The sequence below is a fragment of the Periplaneta americana genome, chromosome 12 (genome assembly GCF_040183065.1).
Source record: "Periplaneta americana isolate PAMFEO1 chromosome 12, P.americana_PAMFEO1_priV1, whole genome shotgun sequence".
Taxonomy (NCBI): domain Eukaryota; kingdom Metazoa; phylum Arthropoda; class Insecta; order Blattodea; family Blattidae; genus Periplaneta; species Periplaneta americana.
The window spans coordinates 111,862,283-111,877,260 of NC_091128.1; the positions used below are offsets into that span (position 1 = coordinate 111,862,283).

Consider the following 14,978-nt stretch of genomic DNA (forward strand, 5'->3'; position numbering starts at 1 on the left):
TTTTATAAATGACAAAGAAATATGATTTTGTACGTACTGAGATCTGAATACTCCAAAAATGGGGAAATAAGTACACGGCGCTATATAAAAAGTAGACTCATTGGCACATCCTTTATAAATGAAAAGTATAATACTTGAAAACATGTTCAAAATATTTCTTCTTTGATACTCTACAACTTTTGTATAAATAGTTTCTTCATAAAATGAGAAATAAGAAAGTTACAAGCATTGTTCCATACTTTTTATTCACCCCGTATAATCGCCATCTAGCAAAGATAATTATGTATTATAATAGAGCTGAGTGATGTTGCTTAATGAGTTCGTAACTGTATTAATATGTATAGCAGGCTTTATGTAAACCGAGAGGCATCATTTGTAGCATAGTTGACTTCCTTTTCCAATATCCTACGAGGAAAATAACGTTGTTTGTTGTTATGGAATGTATCGTTACTGTTTCAGTATTAATGACATGAGCTTTACATGCAATATGGGGACTGCTGCTATTGTTAATGAAGAACTGGTAGACCTAACATTGAATCTCATACTATGACATCCTCTCCTGTGAATGATGCGAGATTGTCTCATACAGAGATGAATTACCACATCACACTCTTCTGCGATTCTACTAGTTTTACACTAGATACCGATGTGTTAGAGTGTTACATTAACATTATTTATTATTTACGTTATTGTTAGAATGAAATACACATATACAACTGGCTTTGGTAAACGTGTTAACAGATCTCTTAGCGAGGCATGATGTTAAGAAAAGCAACAAATTGGCCTACATTGAGATTTTGTGTTTCATTTTGTGACGTCAGACTCTTCAGAATATGAAAAGAAGAGTAACATATCCTGCGGCAATATCGTAATTGTAACTTAATTACAGTAAGCAATTGGAAGTTTTGTGTGTTACTTCATGAATTCCTCGGTCAGACTCCAAAAAATTAAAAATCTAGAAATTGTAGATGGTCCTTAGTTATAACGAAAAACAAATTTTTATAAGAGCAAAAATATTCCGAAATTAAAAGTGAATAGGATTTTTTAATGTAAGAAATTAATGTTATGAAGATGATACTTGTAATAAAACCAAACACTTCAGCATATTAAAATTCGCCAATGTAAAAAAATGTGTTCAAATTTCAATGAAATATGTAAACCATGGGATCTAGATTTCAGCATTTCTTACAGGAAATATAAAGATTACCTTATTAATATACTGAAGGATTTGATTTTAAATAATATTTCTGTCTACTTGTTATTCTGTAATTTGACATTTATACGTAAATTTTACACCTTTCGTTATAATAATTATCTATATTTGTCAATTTTCTATTTATTTTTATCTTGTATATTTCATTTATATCTATATCTGTGTCTTTATTTAGGTAGTAACTATTTGTCTGTTTATTTTTCATTTGTCATCTGTATTTACACTTGTATCTTGCATTTGTATCTGTTTTATCTCTTTTTACATGTTATCTCCAATTTTACGTTCTAAGCAAATATTTGTACTGTCTATTGTAATTGAAGCTTTGCCCTGCCCTGTTATAGACATGAATGAATGAATGAATGAATGAATGAATGAATGAATGAATGAATGGATAAATAAATATATAGATAGATAAATAATTAAATAAATAAATAATTACTTCTCATAAGTTTTACGCGTTTATTAAGAATTTAATTCTACTATCAAGTCTTCAATAATTATATTACTATTAATTCTTTCGTCGAATGTTGTTCAGAAGACATACGTAAATAAAATAAGTCAATATACTATATCAAAATACGAGGATGATTCCTGTGGATTGCACATGGAAAACATTCTCTATAATTTTAACTGAAACAAATGTACTGAAACTCAGAATTGGTTCCGAATTGGTTACCAGTTATAAAAGACGACCTTAAAGGAAGTATCCGAGTTGATTCCCACACCTTCCATCCTACAGTTACATCTGGAAATTGACAAAATAGACACTGATAATATTTATAGAATCTGGAGTATCGGACACTATAGATAAATGTGGGATATTGACATTTGTAAGGAATAATAAATAATAAAATGTGGTTTTATTTAAATGTATTTATTCACTGTTATTCTTTCAACTGGCATTGTTGTGGCAACACTTAGGTACCTGGAACAAAATAGAAATGGTATTCAGTTGGTGCAAGAAATATTCAGGGTGATTCAGTAAAAGTTTGCAATCTTGAATAGGAAATAGGAGATGCTCTACAGAACATTTTAGATAGCGAAGTCAGAATAACGAAATTTGAGCTTAATCATGTCTACCGCTATCATTTGCTGTTTTCATATTTTATACATTTATTATTTGCATTTCTTTACCATTTTTATTAACGTTTATTTACAATTATTTATGTTTATCAATTATATTTTAAAATTATTTTCATATCATTTACAAATTTATGTTAATTTTATTTTTTTATTGCTGTAATTATTGTAAATTTCATTAATATATTGTAATGTTATTATTGTATATTATATATCACTGCCACTGGGTGTATACCCAATTGCAGTGTTAATAAATACATACATACTGTATGTACTCTGGTAAACTCTTCGGATATTTGTATGAAAGATCTGTCGTTGACTCATGTACTGTTTTGTAATCTGACAATGTAAATACGATAGACAGAACAACCTTGTGGACAGTAGGTCAATAAACAAAACATGATGGATTGCCTAATGCAAATAGTTATTACTTACTTATTTACAAATGGCTTTTAAGGAACCCGCCCTCACACAAGTCCGCCATTGGTCCATATCCTGTGCAAGATTAATCCAGTCTCTATAATCAATTCATCACATTCCATCTCCCTCAATTCCACTTTAATATTATCCTCCCATCTATGTCTCGGCCTCTCCAAAGGCCTTTTTCCTCAGGTCTCCCAGCTAACACTCTATACGCATTTCTGGATTTGCCCATATGTGTCACATGCTCTGTCCATCTCAAACGTCTGGATTTAATTTCCTTGCAAATAGTTATTATAAATATTAAACTCAAATAGTAAATTTAAGCAATTGATATTAAATGTTAGTGGATGTAATCTCTTGCACCTGTTGAGAGGAATAAAATGATACATTGTTAACTTGTTTTATAAATGATATCAAAATAATTTCAAAAACTTAAATGAAAGCAAATAATGAGTGTAAATAAATATAGATAATTATTGCAAATGGGAGAAAAATTAAATAATAAATGTAGATAGGCTAATATGCAAAACAGTAAGTGTTAGGGATAGACATATTTAAGCTCATATCTCTTTAATCTGACTTGTAAGACCCAAGTTCCTTATCTCAAAATGTTCTGTAGAGCATTCCCGATTTCCTGTTCAATTTTTGCACACTTTTACCGAATAACGCTGTATATCAAAGTTCAGCAAATAATATTAAAATACAGGGAATATGAAATATTCAGTTACGTATTATGGTATGAAATGCAAATAGGCTACATTAAACGAAAATACTAATGATTCAGTTAAAAATTTACGTTTTGAGAGGACGCCAGATAGCAAAAAAAGTCGAGAATATGCGTGTTGCCGATCGGAATGATCACATTTAATTTGGATCCACGTGAAATTAGAGGAAATGAACGTATAGCCTATCGTTTTGGTAATATTGAACGCAGGAGAACATTAAGGGAGAAAAATGAAAAGCAGCATAACATGTCGCGAAGGAAGCAGAAAATGATGTCGAACCGGCTTTTCGTGGAAAATGTTCATTGTTACAGTTTAAATCGTTTTTAATACTTGAGATATGATGATAATATGCTATGATATGATATATGATTACGATACGATATAATATGAGACGAGAAAGGCAGAAAATAGGAAGCATTGGAGAAAGCTGGGTTTGCAGTGAAAGACCTGCCCTTGGGTAGAACAATGAATGAATGAATGAATGAATGTGATAAATGATATGATATATATGATATATTTCGTGGCAACAGTTACATACATGTAATGTGGACCTCACAATTTTGTATCCGGTGCCACAAATGTACCGTCTTTACGTCACAACGCCACATGTCCTATGATCGCAGGTGCACTTCGACCCAAAAATCTAGACGTTCACGAGGAAGTTCATTGTATTGCTGATGCTGGGAGAATTGGTAGGATTGATATCATAGCTATAAATAGGAATAACCGAAATAATTGTTTCTTCGATCAAGTTTGAAATCTTAGCACTCATCCATCTGAAGTGAATGAAGAGAAAAAGAAAATCTACGAGCCCACGATTCAGTACCTATCAGCGAAATACAACGCTGAAAAAATCACAGTTACCGGTCTCTTCTTCGGATCGAGAGCCACTATTCCGAAAACCTTTGTAAAGTGGAGGGAAAAATACAAGGTGAAGAGAGATCTTCAAGTTACCATCATCATCACCATAATAAAATGTCCTGTAGTGATATTTTGCCAGCATCTTCATAGTCTACACTTAATTAAAATTGTACTAGGTTCTATTTTTCTTCTAATGTCATAATCTCTTTTGTTTGAAACCTGCTTATATAATTTTACATTTTAAATTTTATTGTGAGCTATTCTGTGTCGCAAGGCAAACCCAAAATATTGGGTCAGACTATTAAATTAAATTAAATTAAATTAGACGCTCTTATAATTTAGATTTATATCTAACATTTACATTCTCTCACCATTATATTCTTCTCTTTCCCTAACACCCATTTACTATTTACTATAGTCTCTCGCTTCTGTTTCCAACTAAATTTTTCCATACTCCTACTTTTAAAGCCTAATTCAGCTCATTCAAAATTGACACATTTACAATCCCTTTCTTGATTTCCAGTTTACTTATGTCGGACATTCACTAATTCTAATAATACTTGTTACTAATCCTGACTACACCATTATCCAGTCGACCTGGTTGGCGAGTTGATATAGTACTGGCCTTCAATGCCCAAGGTTGCGGGTTCGATCCCGGGCCAAGTCGATGGCATTTAAGTATGCTTAAATGCGACAGGGTTATGTCAGTAGATTTACTGGCATGTAAAAGAACTCCTACGAGACAAAATTCCTGCACATTCGGCGACGCTGATATAACCTCTGCAGTTGCGAGCGTCGTTAAATAAAACATAAGATTTAACCATTATCCAATAGGGTCGTTATGTCTGTTTCTTGTGTATATTCCATTTTCTGATTTCACTTAAGCCTATTTTCTCCATACTAAGCTCGCTATCCTAGCTAGCCTCCCCCACTATAGTCCTCGCCTATTTTCATTATCTCTTTCGTTTCACTAAACCTTCTACTAGACCTACACTCCCCTTACTTACAAATGGCTTTTAAGGAACGCTCAGGTTCATTGCCGCCCTTACATAAGCCCGCCATCGGTCCCTATCCTGTGCAAGATTAATCCAGTCTCTATGATCATATCCCACCTTCCTCAAATCCATTTTAATATTATCCTCCCATCTACGTCTCGGCCTCCCCAAAGGTCTTTTAACCTCCGGCCTCCCAATTAACACTCTATATGCATTTCTGGATTCACCCATACGTGCTACATGCCCTACACATCTCAAACGTCTGGGTTTAATGTTCCTAATTATGTCAGGTGAAGAATAAAATGCATGCAGTTCTGTGTTGTGTAACTTTCTCCATTCTCCTGTAACTTCATTCCTTCTAGCTCCAAATATTTTCCCAAGAACATTATTCTCAAAAACCCTTAATATCTGTTCCTCTCTCAAAATGAGAGCTCAAGTTTCACAACTATTCAGAACAACCTGTAATAGAACTGTTTTATAAATTCTAACTTTCAGATTTTTTGACAGCAGACTAGATGACAAAAGCTTCTCAACGGAATAATAACAGGCATTTCCCATATTGATTCTGCGTTTAATTTCCTCCCAAGTGTCATTGTCCACTTTACCCATTCCTGTTATAAAAAAGTCTTCTTTTATCTTTCCATCACTTCTCCTCCTTTCCGCCCTTGCACTCACAGAAACACTTTCATCTCCTTTCTCTCGGCACTGACCTTCCCTCCCTCCTAAGCTATTTAATTCACTTCCCGAATCACTTTAATATATGATATGATATATTTCGTGTCAATAATTACATTTTCGAAACTAGAAACGAAACAAAAAACAGGAAATAAACATCAATGACAGAAGGCTAACAAATCTACACTTCGCAGATGACAGCGCAAGCACTTCAAGAGGTGGTAAACGAACTAAACACCCAGAGTAAGGCCATAGGTTTGACTATGAACAGCGACAAAACGAAAATAATGACCAATGGACAACAAACTTCAGTACAACTGGTCGACAGAGAACTATAATACGTCTGTGAATATAAGTACTGAGGACAACATGTAGCCATCAAGCAGAACACCGACATAGAGATAAAAAGAAGAATAACATCGGCTTGGAAGGCGTTCTGGAATTTAAAATTCATAGTGTTGGATAAAGTTACCGGTTGTTCTGTATGGTTGTGAAACTTGGACTCTCACTTTGAGAGAGGAACAGAGATTAAGTGTTTGAGAATAAGTTCTTAGGAAAATATTTGTGGCTGAAAGGGAGAATGGAGAAAGATACATAACACAGAACTATACGCATTGTATTCTTCACCTGACATAATCAGGAACATTAAATCCAGACATTTTAGATGGGCAGGGCATGTAGCACGTATGGGAGAATCCAGAAATGCATGTAGAGTGTTAGTTGGGAGGCCGGAGGGAAAAATACCTTTGGGGAGGCCGAGACGTAGATGGGAGGATAATATTAAAATGGATTTGTGTGAGATGGGATATGATGAAAGAAACTGGATTAATGTTGCATAGGATAGAGACCGATGTCGGGCGTATGTGAGGGCGGCAATGAACCTGCGGGTTCCTTAAAAGCCATTTGTAAGTATTGTTGGACAAAGAAATCAACCGCAAACTAAGGTTTGTGACTCTAGAGACCTGCATCCTACCAGTAATCCTTTACGGGTGTCAGGCATGGGCTCTGTCTAAGAAGCAATATGCAGCGATCCAAACTTGCCAGAGAAAGATGCAGAGGAAAATATTAGGAGTCACGCTAAAAGACAAGCTCCCTAACGACAGTTTACAAGAACTGGCCAACACATCCGATGCAGCAGAACATGCCACGATGACGAAGTGGAAGTGAGGGGGGGGGCACTTGACGAGAATGGAGCACTCAAGATGGACGCACGCCACCACCATGTGGTTCCCATGCATCGGAAGAAGGAACTAGGGAAGATCATGATTCAGATGGGCGGATATGTTTGTGAAGACGACGGGCAAACAGTGGTCAAGAAAAGCAAGGGACAGATCTCAGTGGAAAGAACTAGGACTAATACGAACTAGAAATAGTTAAGTGTGTTAGTGTATAGTGTTAATAGGTTACAATGACGACTCGTGCTAGATAGTAGGTATACATTAGTTTTAAAGGTATACAGATCGACAAAGTAAAATATCGCCTGGAATGGCTCACTAAGCGAGTAAAAACGAGCCACCCCTTTTATAGAAGGCCTTTGCCCTTCACGGGACATAATGGCTAAATTCATTCATTCATTCATTCATTCATTCATTCATTCATTCATTCATTCATTCATTCATTCATTCATTCACTCACTCACTCACTCACTCACTCACTCACTCACTCACTCACTCACTCACTCACTCACTCACTCACTCACTCACTCACTCACTCACTCACTCACTCACTCACTCACTCATTCGTTCAATTACATTCGTGTAATGTGGACCTGATAATTTTGTATAACGGTGCCGCAATTACATTCATTACAGACACATTTTCATTTATTGCTATTTTTATCTAAGTTCTCTCTTTTTAAAAATTCATCCTTTCCCTCCTTGACTTCTCATAGAATTTTTATGCATAAGCACTGCTTTAGATCAATCATGTGCAGTGCATATTGTGCACTCGCTATTACTTTCTGTCTTGCTGCGATGCTGACACTCTACATCAGGCGTCTCAAGGCCAACGCATAAAAGTTGTTACAAAGAGCAAGTCTAGATAACATAGTCAGCTGAAGAGATAAGCGCAGTACCCGAAGATAGCCGATCGCTGATTAATGTTACACGCATGAGCGAGCTAAGTTGTAACTGTCGTGGGAGAAATGCCACAAAGCTGCACTTTTGAGTTGTACTGTCACAATAGACGGTTGTTTTCGGAAGGAATTTCTTAAGTAGTTTGTAGTAACAATAATAATAATAATAATAATAATAATAATAATAATAATAATAGGCTACATTTATTTTCTAATTATATACTATCAATGAGTAAAAAGAAGACATCTGAAGCATGAAGAACCATACATGTTATGTAATTATTTAAGCACAAGGAACTGGCCACCTTACTCCATTATCTCCTGGCCTAGTTGACTCATAAGTGGTGCCTTGTTGGTATCACTTGTGAGGTTCAGACCTGTCTTCCGACAGTTGACCAAACAATAACAATATTTCATTTCTAGTAAAGGTTTTTGATATCCCTCTTTTTTTGAGTTTATACTATATTTAATAAAATATTTTTATTGGGTTATTTTACGACGCTGTATCAACATCTAGGTTATTTAGCGTCTGAATGATATGAAGGTGATAATGCCGGTGAAATGAGTCCGGGGTCCAGCGCCGAAAGTTACCCAACATTTGCTCGTATTGGGTTGAGGGAAAACCCTGGAAAAAACCTCAACCAGGTAACTTGCCCCAACCGGGATTCGAACCCGGGCCACCTGGTGTCGCGGCCAGACGCGCTGACCGTTACTCCACAGATGTGGACTATTTAATAAAATAAAATTCAATTAAATAATAATAATAAAATTACAATTAAACTTGTTGGTTATTAAAGTAAGTATTCTTACGTTACGCTAATATTAATATATTAATTACAATAATAGTTAAATAATATATTTCGTAATGTTTTCAATAATTAAAAATAACCTAAACATCTTAGAAATTCACAAGCAATTATTTTAAATTAGAACTATTCAAATTTTAAATCTCGTCTTGAATTCTTTTCTCAAGTCCTTCAGTACATCTTTATATTTGTTACACTGGTCTTGATTCAAATCAGGTAACAATTTTAGATTAATAAAGTGGTAACAGTTACCCACTGAAACTTGCGTCTCCCACAATTTCGCTTTCCCTATGAAAGTTTTTATTTCTTCATACATTTGCGATAATAAGAACATTCTTTCCTCGGAGATGCACACAATGACTGACTTACATCGTAGCGGTTGCAGATGTCTATTCAAACGTCGCGGTCAATGACGTCATCCGGAGATACACGAACTGGTCCTGCATCTTGTTCCACTCTTACATTGAAAAAGAGAAAGAGGAGGAAGTGCTCTGAGAAGGCCCTATTGAGACGTCTGCTCTACATCTATCCTCTTTTTTTCTATTCTTTTTTTATAACCTCATAACTATAACACAGTCTAGTATATACAGTCACGAAGCTTGAGTTGTGAGGGTGCTAGGAACAATAGACTGTGCCGATACTATTTTGCATTGTCTGTAATGAGACGATATTAGCGATGCTAGTGGTTAGCAACTATCTATGGATGCATATTTACTACGTATTGAGCTTCGTGACTGTATGTACTAGACTGTGGCTATAGCCTAGCTTATTTATTTTACGATTCTTCGTACTCATTACTCTATTTTCTTCCAGTTAATTTTAACATATAATTGAAATCTAGGTATCCACTGAGCTATTCAGTTTTACTCCCAATAGAATGTAATACTAAAGTTATTATTAAGGAATTTCCAAATATTTGTTATATTCACAATCACAGTTCGCACGAAAGTACTTATTTCTAGTAACAAATCAATAATGAGGCATGGAATATAGACCTACTTTTTGTCCACGAAACGCTCCTAATAACACTAACGAAAACATGGTTCAGGTTCAGAATCTCTCTTATTCTCATCACCACCATCCGGTCTTGCTGCCACCATGACACTCTGCAACAAATAGCAGCGGAATATGGTACTGTTTCTTAATTATATGGATAGAGATTTACACATAATGTAAACAAAGTCTCATGAATATGAATTATCTCTCTCGTTATGCGGTCCACGAATTTAATAAAGGACTAGCCTAGTTCTTAGTTGTGATTAATTGTAGGCCTATTCTTATCTATATTTTGTTTTATTTAGCTGTCACTCAAAGAGTAAAAAAAATGAAGTCATTCAATATTCATCCAAGTAATGAGAGGAAAATTTTGTTTTTTCACAAATGAAAGCATTAGCGAAATGTAAGTTGATTAACTAAGTATAAATATGCAATTAATTAAAAAGTACATAATAAGATAAATATTAAAATATTTCAATTAATCAGTCAAATTGTAATTATATGAAGAGAATTACGGGAAATAGTACATTTAGAGAACATCTTGGGTTGAGCTTTGAAGTATGCTTTGTCGTTATGCTTTCCACGAATTTAACAAAAGTGTAGCCTAGCTCTTAGTTAATTGTAGCCCTATTCTTGTGTACATTTTATTTCATTTAGCTGTCTCTCAAAGAGTAAAAGATGAAGTCACTTAATATGCACCCAAAGAATGAGAGAAAATTTTATTTTTCACATTACAAATGGAGACATTATCAAAATTATAACATTATTGACTATGCACTTACTTAAAAAACGTACTAAGATATTATAATCAATGCAAATATAATTTTAATTACTTACTAGAATTGTAATTAGACGAAGACAATTATGGGAAGTAGTGTATCTAGAGAGCCTCTTAGTTAGGGCTACAATGCTTAGTAGTTATACTTATAACCAAGAATACAACGATGTAAGATCAACCCAGTTGTGTTTGTGAGAAAATAATAATAATAATAATAATAATAATAATAATAATAATAATAATAATAATAATAATAATAATAATAATAACAATGATAATGATTATAATAGACTTACTACTACTACTACTACTACTACTACTACTACTACTACTACTACTACTACTACTACTACTCCTAATTAATTATAATGGTAATAATAGGTATAATAGGCTTACTACTACGACTACTACTACTATAATATAATAATAATTCGTGGCGCTACAGCCCGTGAAGGGACTAGACCGACCAGCCGGCTACTGGCCTCACGCTCACATGCCGAAGCAGAGGTGGACGATCATCCAACCAGAATGGAGGTATCGTGTGGTTAGCATGATGATCCCCCCAACCGTTATAGCTGGCTTTCGCAACCGGATTTCGCTGCCTATCGTACCTCCACAAGTGCATCACAATGTCCAGTACAATGGCCGAAATTTCATGAGAAAATTTCTTTCCCCATGAGGACTCGAACCAGCGCGCATTCCGTAACGCGGGTCCTAGACAGGATGCCTTGGACCACGACGCCACGGCACTGGACACTACTACTACTACTACCACTGATAATATAATAATAATAATAATAATAATAATAATAGGCCTAATAATAATAAATAGTACTAGCAGGCATGATAGGATTACTACTGCTACTGATGATGATGATGATATTAATAATAGTAATAATAATAATAATAATAATAATAATAATAATAATAATAATAAATAATAATAATAATGGTAATGGTATTGGTGATAGTGGGCTAATAGTAATAATAATAATGATATGGAAATTGGCTCGCGTATACAAAGTGTTCTCCAAATATTTACAATCGATTTTGAATATTTGAAGAACAGATAATTTTAATAAATACCAAGAAGGGATTGTCTTGTCTGGCTTTTATAATAGCACTAGTTTAACTGCTTTCCAATGCAAATTCCTAAATTTCACTGATACTGAAACCCGGAACGCCTGCGTGATAGCCGGTACGTCTAAATCAGTCTGTCACAAAGAGTCAGAATTTATAGTTACATGGGAACTGGAACTGGAATATTTGTACAGTAATGCCAGAATTAGCATTAAGGTTTGATATGCTATATCACAACATAAGGCGCCTCTCAGATATTTCAGTTTTATAACTTTCAGAAAGCTTTAGGTGCAGAAAATAAACTATTTCCAAAGTGACAGCGACTTTGATCTTACCTGCATGACGAGGACAGTTGCAGCAAGGGCAAACACCAAGAGTGTACGAATCATTTTGTAGGAGAGCCTAGAATTGAAAGTGATTGTTTAGGGTCACATATTTCTCATATTTTTTCAACCAGGAAAGTAATGATGGTAAATGGATAAATGGATAGTGTTTTACAGAACGGAAAGTGTGGTAATATGCTAGAAATGCAAGCAAAGATAGTAACAATTAAAATTCTACAAAATATAACTTTTAACGGTCAATTTTGACTGCCGAGTATTTTAAGTTGGTGGATCAGCTGATCTCGGACTGGAAGTTTCCGAGCTCAGTTCCATGTGGTGGCGGGAATTTTCTAGTTGACATTCCTTCAGAACAGAACCGAAATCTAAGAAACGTCGTGTCGAATTAAGTACCTTGTGTTTCTTGGGGGTTGAAATGCGGTTGGAGCGCGGTACCTAACACGCTATGTCATTTAATGCTGACGTCATGAAAGCATGGGATTTACCTTCATGTGCTCTACATTTTCACGACCTCTGAAAGAGATACCTTCAACTTGTTACCTTTATATTATCGTATAATGAAATGACCTTACAAACGAAACAACTCCTGTAAAGGAAAGTATTTTTAAATAACATAAGGAATTTAGGGTAATGAGTTCACAGTATAGGCCTATTGTGACCTTTGCGTCACATAATTTGTTTAGAGTGTTACAGAGTTGATTTACAGATTTTTAACACTTTTTAACATTATGCCTAACTTTGCCTTTCAAACTAATCTGTGGTTAATTTAAGAATGAAATTGTGTATGCTAAACTGACGCACATGGCGTAGGATTTAATTTTCACCATTCTGCCTCTACAGTGACGTAATAGTCTGTTATGAATAAATTTCAGACTAGAATTACATGGGATTTAAGAATTGTTATTTATTAAAGAAAATATTGGTCACAGTGACAAGAACAGTTGTTATAGAAATGGGTACTATCGTTTCTTTTCTTGATTTTCTTATACAGAGTGAACCGTAAGTAATGTCATTAATTTCAGGGAGTTATTCTTTGAGATATTTGAAACAAAGCAGTTTAATGCAATTTTGCAGGTTTTACTTCCTGTGGATATAAAACTTGTTTTATAACTTGTTTTATATTAAATATTTAATAACTTGTTTTGGAAAGGTCATCGCTTTATTTCTCAATATTCTCAGTCAATTTAAGAGAGCAGTATATTATGAGAATAAACGATTCAAAGAATTTTAGTTTTGTCCTTCAAATGTGCGGAAATTTGATCCGAACAAATGTAACTTTTCGTTTTCCAAAGGAGTTTTAACATTTGTTTGAGTCAAATTTCTGCATATTTGAAGGACAAAACAAAAATGATTTTTCCGTATGATTTTGCACAGCTGCGAGAGAGGATCACGCATGCAGTCGCTGGTATCGACCGTGAGATGTTGGGACGTGTATGGCAGGAACTGGAGTATAGGATTGATGTTTGCCGCGTCACCAACGGTGGGCATACGGAACTCCTGCAAGGTATGTGCGAAACTTTGGTAGGCTAGATACTCTATCCTCTGATACAAATGTTTCCGTTATATCTGTCATAGTTACTGTTCTATAGGCCCCCGAAACCCCGGAAAGACTTTAGAATCGCCCTGTACTTGTGCGGAAATAGGATGTTTATGAAACAAATATATTTTTATTTTAATTTTTTGTTTATTAATATATACGTAGCTACTAATGGCATATAGTCTACATGTCAAATGGCGAAACCTGCAATTACATACTAAAATCAGTCAGTATTTTTCATAGGGAAATTGCAGGAGTACAACAGTATGTTTTCTGATAGCAATTTATAAGCGCATTATATTTGTCAAATCGGTTTCGGATATTGAGCGGGGTTGTCATAATTCTGTTGTATGTTTTAGCCCAGATCACATATAGATTGCTCATTTCTATCTTAAAATCGGTTCACTTTGAAGAGAACAACCGCCAGGATCGTCATCCGTCCGCCGTAAACGAACACGAGATGTCAGTATAGTCGCTAATGCAATTCAAATGGGAGTTATGACGTGACTCCTTATGTAACAACTAGATGGCAGCATAGTAAACCTAACAAAAGTTGTTACCGTCAAAGCCTATGACGCCGAGCAATCTGGGTATATATGATGTAGGTTTTTAGTGATGTTATTTTGCGCGGAATTTACGTGACTATATTCAGCAACAATGACTTGCACGAAGCACAGAGTTAAATGGCTAATGGAATGATAACTAAGAATAAATTATACATTTCATATCACCTCATAAGACATTCTTGTCAGTTAAACTTTACAAAATAACATTAATCATGTTGAAATTTATTATAAAAATGGAATAGACTCTGTATGCGAGAGGTGATATTGCTTAATCCATTAAGTTAAAAAACTATTATATACATTTATAATTGAGGACATGAAATTTTGCTGAGAAAATTAAGTATTTAAGTTTGATGATGGAAAAGTTCAACAGCTTAAGAATCGCAAAGCAAGTAAAGAATATTCTCTCGAAGACAAAAATAAGTAATATATTTGAAACAAAGAAGAAATTATTGCAAAGGTAGGCTTTTAAGAATAATGGAGAAGAGGAGAATATTCTGAAACTTATTTGAACATGCAAAATAAAGCTAGAAGTTAATGGAGTATGATAGAACACAATAAAATTGAATAGAAGGGTTCTCACCTGAAGTTGCTTTGCTTCTGGTATTGATATGGTTGCACAATGTGACGACGACTTATATACTTGCATGGGCAAAAAACTCCTGTGAACAAGAACGACATATGTGAAACTGAAAGTAGAACGAATGAGTTGCTTTGCTTTTCAGAGTCCATATAAATGACATAATATACAAAGTTTCATTATTTTTCTTTGTTATATCGATGGAATGTTCGTTACTCGTATTTCCAATCTCGGCATGGAAGAGTTAG

General features: G+C 34.6%; 1 long non-coding RNA gene across 2 annotated transcripts; it reads right to left on the reverse strand.

Annotated features, from left to right (window-relative positions):
• Positions 1 to 1,664: 1,664 nt before the first annotated feature.
• Positions 1,665 to 14,772, reverse strand: LOC138710068 (uncharacterized). Of its 2 annotated transcripts, XR_011335041.1 has the most exons (4): positions 14,734 to 14,772; positions 12,042 to 12,108; positions 9,852 to 9,958; positions 1,665 to 2,138 (listed from the first exon to the last, which is right to left on the reverse strand). It is a non-coding gene; the product is annotated as an uncharacterized lncRNA (long non-coding RNA). The 2 variants fall into 2 exon arrangements; XR_011335040.1 differs by lacking the exon at positions 14,734 to 14,772 and having other exon boundaries at positions 12,042 to 12,118.
• Positions 14,773 to 14,978: the final 206 nt, after the last annotated feature.